The sequence below is a fragment of the Papio anubis genome, chromosome 9, assembly GCF_008728515.1.
Source record: "Papio anubis isolate 15944 chromosome 9, Panubis1.0, whole genome shotgun sequence".
Lineage (NCBI taxonomy): Eukaryota > Metazoa > Chordata > Mammalia > Primates > Cercopithecidae > Papio > Papio anubis.
Genome location: NC_044984.1, coordinates 13,263,188 through 13,276,626, shown reverse-complemented (window position 1 = coordinate 13,276,626; position 13,439 = coordinate 13,263,188). Strand labels below are relative to the sequence as shown.

The 13,439-nt window shown below is 45.7% G+C and overlaps 1 non-coding gene and 1 pseudogene across 1 annotated transcript; one reads left to right on the top strand and one right to left on the bottom strand.

Annotated features, from left to right (window-relative positions):
* Positions 1 to 5,356: 5,356 nt before the first annotated feature.
* On the bottom strand, positions 5,357 to 6,239 carry LOC108581192 (annotated as a pseudogene).
* A 4,732-nt stretch (positions 6,240 to 10,971) lies between these two features.
* LOC116269013 lies at positions 10,972 to 11,074 on the top strand. Its single transcript, XR_004176339.1, has one exon. It is a non-coding gene; the product is annotated as a U6 spliceosomal RNA (small nuclear RNA).
* Positions 11,075 to 13,439: the final 2,365 nt, after the last annotated feature.

Sequence of the window (13,439 nt, the reverse complement as noted above, 5' to 3'; positions counted from 1 at the left end):
TCTCTACGGAGAAAGAATCCCTCTTGTGCATTCCCTGGCCCGACAGGCCACGGAGATTATGAAGAGCCAGCTCTCTGGAGCTGTTTTCCTGGTTACAGACATTGTTCTGGAAAGCAGGCTGGGTTGCCATGGTGACGGCTCCCGGGGCCTCGCCCTGCCCCTCTCCACCCCGCTTGCTTGTGCTGCCTGCTGGTACCCCGCCAGGCCCGATTTCAAATGTTCCTCCCCGCACAGCACGGAAATGGCAGGGAAATTCTAAACTCTTTTTCCCAGATGGCCTCTGAGGCCGAAAGGCAGGGGGAAAAAAAAAAAAATCCCTGTCAGACTGTTCTGAATTGTCCTTGAAAAAAACAGTCATTAGATTGAAAGCTTGTTGAAGGCAGGAACCAACCATGTTCTCATCACTGAACCAATTCTTCCCCTCTGGCTATGACCATCTTCCCCCAGCCGGAAGTAGGCTGACACGTAGTAAGATCTGAAAAAGGGTTTATAACCCGTTGCCAGTGAGGTGGCGGGTATAGCATCAGCTTAGATGTATGGATTTTGGAGCCAGAATCTTTGCCTGCCACATTAGAGATGTGTAACGTTGGTAAAGTACCAAATCATTCCAAACTTCATTTTCCTCATCTCTGAAATGGGGACATTAATTCCTAACTCGGAAATGTACGGTGTGTGTGTTATAATTTAAGATATGAAACACTTGGTACTGCCTGGTTTATAGTGAGCTCTCAGTATTATGGTTATTACTGTTTTTTTTTTAAAATTTATTTTTGTTTTAATTTTTTTGAGATGGAGTCTCACTCTGTCGCCCAGGCTGGAGTGCTGTGGTGCAATCTTGGCTCACTGCAACCTCTGCCTCCCTGGTTCAAGCAATTCCCCTGCCTCAACCTCCCGAGTAGCTGGGATTACAGGCGAACACCACCACGCCCAGCTAGTTTTTGTATTTTTTTTAGTAGAGACGGGGTTTCACCATGTTGGCCAGACTGGTCTCAAACTCCTGACCTCAGGCAATCCGCCCGCCTTGAACTCCCAAAATTCTGGGATTACAGGCGTGAGCCACGGCACCCGGCGGTTATTACTGTTATCCTCTCCAGCCTACTGCATCTTCATGTGGGGCAATTCATTGTCCCCTACCAAAAAAGAAACAAATCCTAAAAGAAAGACCTAGCAGAAACCCCAGCAGTCCAGGTTTAATAGTGAGTGAAATAGATGTAGAAGAGCTTCATGAGTTACTTACTTGTGTAATAAACATTAAATAGAAAATGTCAGCAACATGTTTCGTGTGTTTGATTTTCGCACATTAATAATGCAGAGTGGATTGTGTTCCAATTTTCCATCTATGTATCTATGGTAAAGGAATAAAATAGCATTTTCACATCTTTCAGCTGACCTTCTTCCTTTTCCCTTCCCCAGTCTCTTAGGAGTATTTCTGAAACCTACAGTCCTGCTTGTAATTGAGCCTGTGCATGGGAGAGCTGTAAGCTCCATGCCCTGCCCCCCAGCTCGCACCAGGGCTGACTTCCAGTCAGAGAAGCCCTGGGTCTGGAGGCACTTAATTAGTGCCTCTGGAAGATTCTAAACATCTTTGGACACTTAGGGGAGAGGGAATTTACACACACACATTGTCCCACCAGGCCGACCTGGACTTTGTGTAGAACTCCTAGGAATTTTTGGTGGGGAAGGGCTGTACTGGTTCGGGAAGGTTCTGAGCCAAACTTGGCCGCAGGCAGTGCACACCCTCCACAGCTGCAGGCCACAGTTCAGTCTACTAGACAGTGTTAGAGGAGCCATTTCAGGGTGGGACTGATCAGATCTTGGGAGCTTCTGGCACTTGGGGGAAGGGAGCGGAGGACAGGATTATCATTCCATTGTTACCTAATACTGCTGTGTCTCTCAGTTGAGAAAGGCATGTGCGGCTTGTATGTATTTCTGGACGCAGGTGAAAAGAGAATGTTGACAGTATTGGGTATGGCTACTGCCATTTCATGCATAGGGCTGAAGGAGGTCTGATAATTACTTGTACAAGTGCCACTTGTATGTGGGGCGCTCCCACAAAGCCTATGTTCAGTGTATTTTGAGGTTGTGCAATAATGCAGCAAAGCTGTTGGAAAGGTGGTGTGAACTGCAGGGTGTGAAGTGCTGTTCCCTCTCCTTCAGACCCTCTCGCACATTTCCCCCCCTCCCCCCCACCAGGCACACACATTAAACTACGGGAGACACATAATCTTCCCCTCCCCCAACATTGCAGCCAGCTTTCTCTGAAAACTGATACCCTGAGGCCCTTTTTCCCTTACCAGCCACAATTAGGAGCAGCAAGACAGAAAATGCGGACTGGATTCTGGCACAGAGACAGTGCTGTGTGATTTCTCTTTCTGGAAGAGGCCACTGTCCATGCTCCAGGCCTTATATTTTATCTGACTTTGCCACTACAGGAAGCAGCTTTAGGCTCCAGCGAGTCCAGGCCAAATCCAGTTCTTTCTGTGAAGTCCATGCTGGATTTTCTGTTTCACCCTAGTGAAGTCTCTGCCGAGGCTGTTGTTCTCAATCCAGCTCAGAAACTGGCTCAAACCGCCCTGAACTGGATTTGGTGACTGTTGAGACACAGTTTCTGCCTCTTTGTTAGGGCGGATCCGGCCTCATTCGCGCTTCAGTTTCCCTCCCTCCTGTTTTCCCAGAGTCATCTACAGCCATTCCCCTCCCCCGGCCTCTCCAGTTTGGCATTTCTTTTTTTTTTTACCCTTCCCTGGGCCAAGACCCCATAAAGCAGATTAAATTCTTTAATAAAAAAGTGGATTTAGATTGTAAACCTTCTGCTTTTATTACATTAAGTTCTGCTTTCCTCAAAGTTGTTATCTAACCAGTTGACATGGTGCCCTTAAAATCTTGGCTCGCATCCCAACCTAGAAATAACTTTAATTTTCACTCTGGATGGGAATAACTTTAAATTTCCCATCAAAGACTGAAGGGCTTTGGTGTAGTACATTGTTCATTTCCGTTTTGTAACCATATTTAAATTAAAACAATTTATTCATTCCTTTGCTGAGAAGTGACAAACATAGTATGTATAGAATTTTTAAAAGTCACCTATACTGGCTTGTCTATTGCAACTGTGCAATTCCTAGAGGAAGAACTAAAGGATTGGGATGTTTTTGGTTTTCGAACCTGTAATTGTAACCCTGAATCCGAGTCTATGAATTGTACAGTGACGAAGGCTGTTGGGGGAACGCATGGGGACAATTCCTGACAGAATGCCGGTGGACACAAAACTGGGAATGTGACGAAATAAGGAGGATACAACAGGCCTGGGCTTTTGCAAGTTCTCTTTATAGAAAATTTAAGCATTTCTTACGTTTTGGAACTAGATAGAGGTGACGGTTCCATAACACTGTGAATGAGGTAAATGCCACTTAATTGCACCCTTTAAAAGGGCTAGTTTTATGTTATGTGGATTTTGCTTCAATAAAAAAAGGGGCTTTGTTTCAAGAATGTCTCATTTTCTTTTTGTGTTTTTTGAAAATTCAGAGAAGAGACAGATAATAAGCAACCCTAATCTGGGTGTGGCTTCGTTGGGAGCTTCACGACTCTCTGGTCTCCCTCTGCTGGCCAAACTGCGCAACATGTCACCATGTCCCAAGGCCTCTTGAGAATGTCTCCATTTTATGTCGAAGCACAAATGCAAGGCTACGTTACTAAGAATCACTCTCCAAACCTGGTTTCATGTTCATTTTATGTGTGCAATGTACTGAAAAAGGAATCACATGTTTTGCTTCTATGATGTTACATAGGATTAATTATATATTAACGATTTAAAATTTGCCCCAAAGTCTCAAAACAGAAACAAAACCGTTGTCATTTCCCCTGAGCTTAAAACTAGAGTGAAATTGCTCATTTAAGTGTTTAGTTTCAGTAGAGCGTAAAGCCCTGGAAAAAAACCAATTACAACAGTAGATCTGGAAAAGCTATTTTTATATGCAGGAGGGGAGGAGTTGGCTTTGTCTAGTGAGTCAGTACGCTCAGAAGGATGTGGGTGCAGGTTTGGGCTAAGATAATCTTCAAAATGTATGTTAAAAAGATGTGAATTCATCAGTTGAATTTGTTTTTGTGAGATTTAAGAGTCATAAATGATTGTGGGAAGGCATGCAGTATATGCTACATGGGTTTTTCCAAAATGTTTGGTATCAAAGGGGATTCAAGAGGGGTAGAGGTCAAGCCATCCAAACTGGCCCTCTGATTCTTAGAGTTGCTTTTAGTTTAGGATCTTAGCATTTTTCACTCCACGTGCTTGAAATCTCCCCACCCCTGCCCCGCCGATATGCCTTCCTCCTTTCACTGTTCCCTGAGTTCCTCCTACCCTCTGGTCAAGATTTGCTTTCCTCAGAGGCCTTCCTGAACGCTTGGTCCAAAGTTAATTCTTGTATCTTCTTTTTTTTTTTTTTTTTTTTTGAGACTGAGTCTGGCTCTGTCGCCCAGGCTGGAGTGCGGTGGCCGGATCTCAGCTCACTGCAAGCTCCGCCTCCCGGGTTCACGCCATTCTCCTGCCTCAGCCTCCCGAGTAGCTGGGACCACAGGCGCCCGCCACTTCGCCCGGCTAGTTTTTTGTATTTTTTAGTAGAGACGGGGTTTCACCTTGTTAGCCAGGATGGTCTCGATCTCCTGACCTCGTGATCCGCCCGTCTCGGCCTCCCAAAGTGCTGGGATTACAGGCTTGAGCCACCGCGCCCGGCCAATTCTTGTATCTTCTTATCATCTTACATGGCAACCTCTTTTTTTCTGTTATAGTACCACTGTAACTTACAATTACATATATTTGTCTTCTTGTATATTGACTCTCCCCCTTTACTGGCAACTAGCTTTTCAAGTCCCCTAAGGCCATGTCTATCTGGTCAAAACTGTATAACAAGCACAGGACCTGGCAAAATGTTAGCAAGGAGCAAATATTTGTTGAACAGATGAGTTAAATTCAAATATTATTTCTCTGGTCCCAGTCTACTACTTTCTGGATTCTTCTTTTATACCATGTAGTTCTTTTAAGACTCAGTCTGTTTTCTTTTCTTTCTTTCTTTCTTTTTTTTTTTTTTGTTGAGACGGAGTCTTGCTGTGTCTCCCAGGCTGGAGTGCAGTGGTGGGAACTCGGCTCACTGCAAGCTCCGCCTCCCGAGTTCGCGCCATTCTCCTGCCTCAGCCTCCCCAGCAGCTGGGACTACAGGCGCCCGCCAGCATGCCTGGCTATTGTTTTTTTGTATTTTTAGTAGAGACGGGATTTCAACGTGTTAGCCAGGATGGTCTTGATCTCCTGACCTCGTGATCCGCCCACCTTGGCCTCCCAAAGTGCTGGGATTACAGGCGTGAGCCACTGGGCCTTGGCCTCCCAAAGTGCTGGGATTACAGGCGTGAGCCACTGGGCCCTGCCAGCAAGACTCAGTCTATTTTCTTACTCTTGTGAACTTTCAGGAACAACTGATTTATTTCAAGATTTCTCTTTACATAATGAGAGCTACTAAGTAGAATGGAATCTTCACAACTTCTGGGGGGTACCAGAACAGATGCCCAGAAAGGGAGTACCATGGCCATTACCAGCACCTCAGACAAGGGCAGGGTTCAAACAGGGAGGCCTGTGGCAATCCCTCCCCTATGTCTGGAGCTGAGGGGACAGGGGGAGCTGAGAACAAAGGAAAGAAGAGAAAAATGGCTGCAGAACAGGCGGGGAGCATGGTCTTCTTGCCCCATCTTCCTCAGGGGTTGCGGGGTACAGAGTTGGTGGTGGCCCATCCCGTCAGGTCTCACTGCCCCTCGGAAGAGGCCACAGTCCTTCAGGTTGTTCTTGATGATCACATCGGTGATGACATCAAACACGAACTATGTTCTTGGTATCGGTGGCACATGTGAAGTGTGTGTAGATCTCCTTGGTGTCTTTGTGCTTATTCAGGTCCTCAGACTTACTCTGGATGCAGCTGGCTGCCTCATCATACTTGTTGGCCCCTGTGTACTCAGGGAAGCAGGTGGTCAGGGGTTGTGTGTGATCTTCTCCTCGAACAGTTCCTGCTTGTTGAGGAAGTAGATGATGGACGTGTCGTGAACCACTAGTTGCAGACGCTGTCAAACAGCTTTTATCCCCTAAGAGAAGACACGCTGGTCCTATAATTCTTAAGAGTCTGTGTTTTCTCATCTGTAGTACTTGATTTTACTCTGAGAGGGAATTCAGCTTGGGTTTTGGTTTCTGAGTCTGGAGTCATGCACATGGTTCTCCCCTTCCCACCTTTATCAAAACTGCCCCTATCACCACAGGGAAAGAATTTACCAATTCCTCCTTTAAGAAAGTGTCCTGGCAGCCAGGCCCAGTGGATCATGCCTGTAATCCCAGCACTTTGGGAGGCCGAGGCAGGTGGATCACCTGAAAGTCAGGAGTTCAAGACCAGCCTGGCCAACATGGAGAAACCCTCGTCTCTACTGAAAATACAAAAATTAGCCAGGGGTGGTGGCAGGCGCCTGTAATCCCAGCTACTCAGGAGACTGAGACAGGAGAATTGCTTGAACCTGGAAGGTGGAGGTTGCAGTGAGCCGAGATCATGCCATTGCACTCCAGCCTGGGCAACAAGAGCAAAACTTCATCACACACACACACACACACACAGACACAGGCTGGGCATGGTGGCTCACGCCTGTAATCCCAGCACTTTGAGAGGCCAAAGTGGGCCGATCACGAGGTCAGGAGATTGAGACCATTCTGGCTAACACAGTGAAACCCTGCCTTTACTAAAAACACAAAAACTTAGCTGGATGTGGTGGCACGCACCTGTAGTCCCAGCTAGCCAGGAGGCTGAGGCCAGAGAATTGCTTGAATCCAAGAGGCAGAGGTTGCGGTGAGCCAAGATCGTGCCACTGTACTCCAGACTGGGTGAGAGAGTGAGGCTCTGTGTCAAAAAAAAAAAAAAAAAAAGTATCCTAGCGGGGCAAGGTGGTTCATGCCTGTAATTCCAGCTGAGGTGGGTGGATCACTTGAGGTCAGGAGTTTGAGAACAGCCTGGCCAACATGGCAAAACCCTGTCTCTACTAAAAATACAAAAATTAGCTGGGCATTGTGGTAGGTGCCTGTAATTTGAGCTACTAGGGAGGGGATGCAGGAGAATCGCTTGAACCCGGGAGGCAGAGGTTGCAGTAAGCTGGGATCGCGCCACTACACTCCAGCCTGGGCGACAGAGCAAGACTCCGTCTCAAAAAAAAAAAAAAAGGATTCTACTTCTGGCCAGAGGCTCATCTGAGCAGAGATTTAATGCCACAGAATTTCAAGTAGGCAATTTACATCCCTGAAAACCTTCAGGAGAGAGAGAGAGAGAGAGAGAGAGGCTACCAATTCACTGGATTTCAGCCCAACACAAGAGTAATGTCTTTGGGGCTGTTTTTCTTTTTTCTTTTTTTTGAGATAGGATCTCACTCTGTCACTGATGCTAGAGTGCAGTGGCCTGATCCTGGTTCCCTGCAGCCTTGACTTCTGGGCTCAAGCGATCCTCTCACCTCAGCCTCCAGAGTAGCTGGGACTATAGGCATGCACCACCACACTTGGCTATTTTTTTCTATTTTTCTTTTTGAGACAGGATCTCACTTTGTTGCCCAGGCTGGAGTGCAGTGGTGCAATCTCGTCTCACTGCAAACTCCACCTCCCTGGTTCAAGCGATTCTTCTGCCTCAGACTCTCGAGTAGCTGGGATTACAGGTGCCTACCACCAAGCCTGGCTAATTTTTGTATGTTTAGTAGAGATGGGGTTTCGCCATGTTGACCAGGCTGGTCTCGAACTCATGACCTCAAATGATCCACCCCCCTGGGCCTCCCAAAGTGCTGGGATTACAGGCATAAGCCACCACACTTGGCCTATTTTTTTTTTGTTTTTCACAGAGACAGGGTCTCTCTGTGTTGCTCTGGCTGCCCTCAAACTCCTGGCTTCAAGTGACTCTCCTCTGCCTCCCAGTGTGCTTGGATCACAGGCATGAGCCATTGCGCACTGCCTGGAGCATTTCTTCACATAAACAAATTAGCTGTTCTAAAAGCTATGCTAGGTGTTGAAGGACTTTTGAAACACAGCTTTATTGTGTATTTATTGCAAGGTTTTGATTGACTCGTTGTGAAACTGGTAGGATTTCCCTAACTGACTGCAAAATTCTGTGACTTTCACTTCTTTTTTTTTTTTTGAGGTGGAGTTTTGCTCCTGTTACCCAGGCTAGAGCGCAATGGCACGATCTCAGCTCACCACAACCTCTGCCTCTGGGGTTCAAGAGATTCTCCTGCCTCAGCCTCCTGAGTAGCTGCAATTACAGGCATGCGCCACCACACCCGGCTAATCTGTATTTTTAGTAGAGACAGGGTTTCTCCATGTTGGCCAGGCTGGTCTCGAACTCCCAACCTCAGGTGATCTGCGCACCTCAGCCTCCTAAAATGCTGGGATTACAGGCGTGAGCCACTGGGCCCGTCCAACTTTCACTTCTTTTAACTGGTACAGGGGTAATCAATAATTGAGAGACTGAATATTGAGGTCAGAAAAACTCAGAGCTCTGAAGCCATGGTTTCCTCATCTATTTTGTTTTTTCATCTATAAAAATATCATGATAAAGTTGTAATAAATTTTTTTTTTTTTTTTGAGACGGAGTCTTGCTCTGTCGCCCAGGCTGGAGTGCAGTGGCGCGATCTCGGCTCACTGCAAGCTCCACCTCCCAGGTTCACGCCATTCTCCTGCCTCAGCCTCCCGAGTAGCTGGGACTACAGGCGCCCGCCACCACACCAGGCTAATTTTTTTGTATTTTTTAGTAGAGACGGAGTTTCACCGTGTTATCCAGGATGGTCTCAAACTCCTGGCCTCATGATCTCCCACCTCAGCCTCCCAAAATGCTGGTATTACAGGCGTGAGCCCCCGCGTCCAGCAAGTTGTAATAATTATAATAGCAATTACAGAGCAATACTTTGTGCCAGTTTGCTGTTATGATATATATGTATATATAGTATGTATAAACCACATTGTATATATAAACCATCATCCTCATAGCCACCCTTTGGAGAAGGTACCATTGTTCCCATTTTATTTTTATTTTTTGTAGGTAGGATCTCTCTCTGTTGCTCAGGCTGGAGTATAGTGGTGCAGTCATAGCTCACTGTTGTCTGGAACTCTGCGGCTAAAGTGATCTTCCTGCCTCAGCTTCCAGAGTAGCTCGGGCTACAGGCTTGTACCACTGCTTCCGGCTAACTTTTAAATTTTTAGTAGAGATGAAGTCTTGCTATGTTGCCCAGGCTGGTTTTGAACTCCTGGACTCAAGTGATCCTCTTGCCTCAGCCTCCCAAAGTGCTGGGATTACAGGCGTGAGCCACTGCGCCTGGCCCATTGTTCCCATTTTCTGCTGGGGACAAGGAGACACAGAGAAGTTAGGTAACTTGCCCCAGGTCACACAGCTAGTAGAAGGCAGAACACAAACAAACCCAGGATGTTTGAGCCTGTGCTTTAAAAATCCTAGTGCTAATTACCTGGCACAAGGTAAGTGTTGATAAATCTTAGTTTATTTTTATAGCCTCCCTTTAACTTTCATGAAAAATAGTTATTACTTCTTCAAAGTATCTTAATACAAAATTTGAACCTTCCAACCCCCCTGCCTTTTCAGATGAGGAAACGGAACTCCAAAAAGCTCGAACCATGTGTTTTGTGTGGCCAGATAGGACTAGATCCTAGCTCTCCTGCCTAACCTGGGAAGGAATAATGGTTCTCCATATTATCGTGTTCCATCTACTTCCTTCCTTAAGTATGGTTTTGTTGTTGTTATTTTTGTACCATTTTTGAAAAGAAAGGAGACTAATTTCCTTCCTGAATCTCACTCTTATCTCCAACTTGTTTTCTGCAATTAAATAACACTCACCACGCTAACAGAGGCATAACTAAATGGAATGTGCTGCTTCTCTACCAGAGTGCACAAAGGGAGTGAGCAAGAGTTTATCACTACCAAAGTGAGGAGAGGAAGACTAGTTGGCATTCATTTTTTTCTCTCCTTTCCATCTTCATCCCTTCCCTCCTTGTTTCTGGCTGCAGCTCTCTCTCCCCTTACCTGGTTTAGGAGTATAGGACTGTTGCTGGTGTCACCCTAATAAAAATTCAAAGATAGGCTAATAAGAGATACTGCCCAGAGATGGGTAGTAAGGTAGGGTGTCAGTAACTGCCGCCTGGTCTCTTTTTTTTGAGACAGAGCCTCACTCTGTCACTCAGGCTGGAGGGTAGTGGCACGATTAAGGCTTACTGCAGCCTCAACCTCCTGGGCTCAAGCAGTTCTTCTACCTCAGCCTCCCTAGTAGCTGGGACTATAGGCACATGCCATCATGCCCAGCTGATTTTTGATTTTCAGTAGAGATGGAGGTCTCACTATGTTGCCCAGGCTGATCTAAAACTCCTGGGTTCAAGTGATCCTCCCATCTCAGCCTCCCAAAGTGTTGAGATTACAGGTGTGAAACACCATGCCCAGCTTTGCTGCCTAGTCTTTTGTTGCCCCTGAATGAAAACAGAGAAAGCCACGAATTCCTGTCTTTATTGTGTCATTACCTCGATACATGCCTTTGCATAATTTAGTTAATCTGTACTAGTCATCCATAATTTTCTCACCTGTGTATGGAATACTATCTTTCCTATTAGCCTCTCTGAAAGAATTTTGGCTTGGCCATGAAAACATACAGTGACAATGGCAACGTTCAAGAGATAATGGTGTTTTGCTTTATTTTATTTGGCTTAAATAAAAATTCTCAGAAGTATCACATATATGTCTATAGTTGCAAAAGTGCAACATAGCTTTATAGTCTTTGAATAGCACTATTCTAAAAGGCCTCATGATTTTGGAACTTATAGCTAAATAATATATTTGATCATCCTGAAACATCTATTGCACAAAAATGAAAGGAAAACAGGATTACCACAGTAAAAAACTACCGTTTTCAAAAGAGAAGAAAGAACGCTTGCTTCAACAGCACATATACTAAAATTGGAACCACACAGAGATGATTAGCATGGTCCCTCTGCGTGGATTACGTACACATTCGTGAAGCATTCCAGCATTCCATATTAAAAAAAAGAGAAAGGTTTGAGGCGGCCATTAGAATAGAGTTCCCCTCTTTTTTAGGCTCCGGGTGTTTTTTGTTTTTTTTTTTTAAAGGGAGTTTCGCTCTTGCTGCCCAGACTGGAATGCAATGGCGCGATCTCGGCTCACTGCAACCTCCACCTCCCAGGTTCAAGTGATTCTCCTGCCTCAGCCTCCTCCCGAGTAGCTAGAATTACAGGCATGCACTACCACGCCCAGCTAATTTTGTATTTTCAGTAGAGAAGGGGTTTCTCCATGTTGGTCAGCCTGGTCTTGAACTCCCAACCTCAGGTGATCCACCGACTTCAGCCTCCCAAAGTGCTGGGATTACAGGAGTGAGCCATTGCGCCTGACCAGGCTTAGGGTTTCTAAAGCAATACAACTTATGTATAATGTTAGTACTTTTTTGTTTTCTATTCACATTCCCCAAGCTTATAACCAAAACCAGAATTATTTTTATCTTGTTTTTTAAAACAAACTTTGGTGCTTGGACCATCCACTACATTGTAGCTTGTTGACTTCTATCATGGCCCTATCCGAAGTGGAGAGGCAGAGTGAGACAGTTGCTTCTTTTCTGGCTACATTCTTTTGACTGGTTCTTTGTAATGAGAACAATTGTCCTCTTTGTCATCCAGGGCATGAATAACAGGAAGTAACTGGGAGTGATCTGTGGATATCAGTATCCTGGCCTCCTTAGCGTTCACTTTATTTTTGGGTATAGAATTTTGACATTCTAATCCCGGAAAGCCAGAACTGATTCTTGGCCATCTTGGATTATTAACCATAGGCAAAACTGTGTTTTTTATATTTTCTGTTTTTGGATTAGCTAGGTTCAAACAAAGTGTGGCTCACGTCCAGCCTTGTTATTGTTTAATACATGAAGAGTCCTAATATAAAATCGGCAGCAATCTAGCCAGGCATTTTTCTACCAAAAACCAGTAATTGCTAATCATTCCTAACTGGGGAGTGGGGAACTTCTCACTACCTTATACCTCACCTCAATTAGCCGATTCCACGTTTTAGGGGCTGTTATTATTTATTTATTTATTTGAGATGGAGTCTTGCTCTGTTGCCCAGGCTGGAGTGCAGTGGTGCGATCTTAGCTCACTGCAACCTCCACCTCCCGGGTTCAAGCGATTCTCCTGCCTCAGCCTCCAGAGTAGCTGGGACTACAGGTGTGTGCCACCATGCCTGGCTAATTTTTTGTATTTTTAGTAGAAACAGGGTTTCACCAAGTTAGCCAGGATGGTCTCAATGTACTGACCTCGTGATCCACCTGCCTCGGCCTCCCAAAGTGCTGGGATTACAGGCATGAGCCACTGTGCTTGGCCTCATTATTATTATTATTATTATTTTGTGTGTGTGTGTGTGTGACGGTGTCTTACTCTGTTACCCAGGCTGGAGTACAGTACTGCAATCGCAGCTTACTGCAGCCTCCGCCTCCTGGGTTCAAGTGATTCTTGTGCCTCAGCCTCCTGAATAGCTGAGACAACAGAGTACGCCACCACACCTGGCTAATTTTTGTTGTTTTCTTTTTGACACAGAGTCTTGCTCTGTCGCCCAGGCTGGAGTGCAATGGCGTGATCTCAACTCACTGCAGCCTCCACTTTCCGGGTTCATGCCATTCTCCTGCCTCAGCCTCCCAGGTAGCTGGGACTACAGGCATGTGCCATCATGCCCAACTACATTTTTTTGTATTTTTAGTAGAGATGGGGTTTCACCATGCTGGCCAGGCTGGTCTCGAACTCTACTTCAAGTAATCTGCCCACCTCGGCCTCCCAAAGCGTTGGGATTACAGACATGAGCCACTGCGCCAGCTGTATTGTTTGTTTTTTAGTACAGACAGGGTTTCGCCGTGTTGGCCAGTCTGGTCTCGAACTCCTGACCTCAGGTGATCCACCCGCCTTGGTCTTCTAAAGTGTTGGGATTACAGGCGTGAGTCACCGCACCCAGTATGACCTCTTTAAAGGCTCTGTCTCCAAGTGCACTCACACTGGGGGTTTGTGCTTCAACATATGAATTTTGAGGGGGCACAATCTAGTCTGTAATAGCACTATTTCTGGATGCATTTGGATTCAGGACCTACGTGAAATCATTGAGACTCTGTCCAATCCTTATCATGTTAAATAGGCTTTCATGTGCTTGCCTTTCACAACTCTAAATTATATTCTTATTATTTAATAACTCCAATGCAAAGAAAACATCTTTTTCTCAATGATTCTAGCAAAGTATTCCGCAGTTGCTCCTCCTTGGCCTGGGGAGGAACATGTGCGTATCTTTGGAATAATCATTAGATCCAGGGAAATGGGATATGTTGATTGTTCGTTCCTGGGTCATATGTCCACT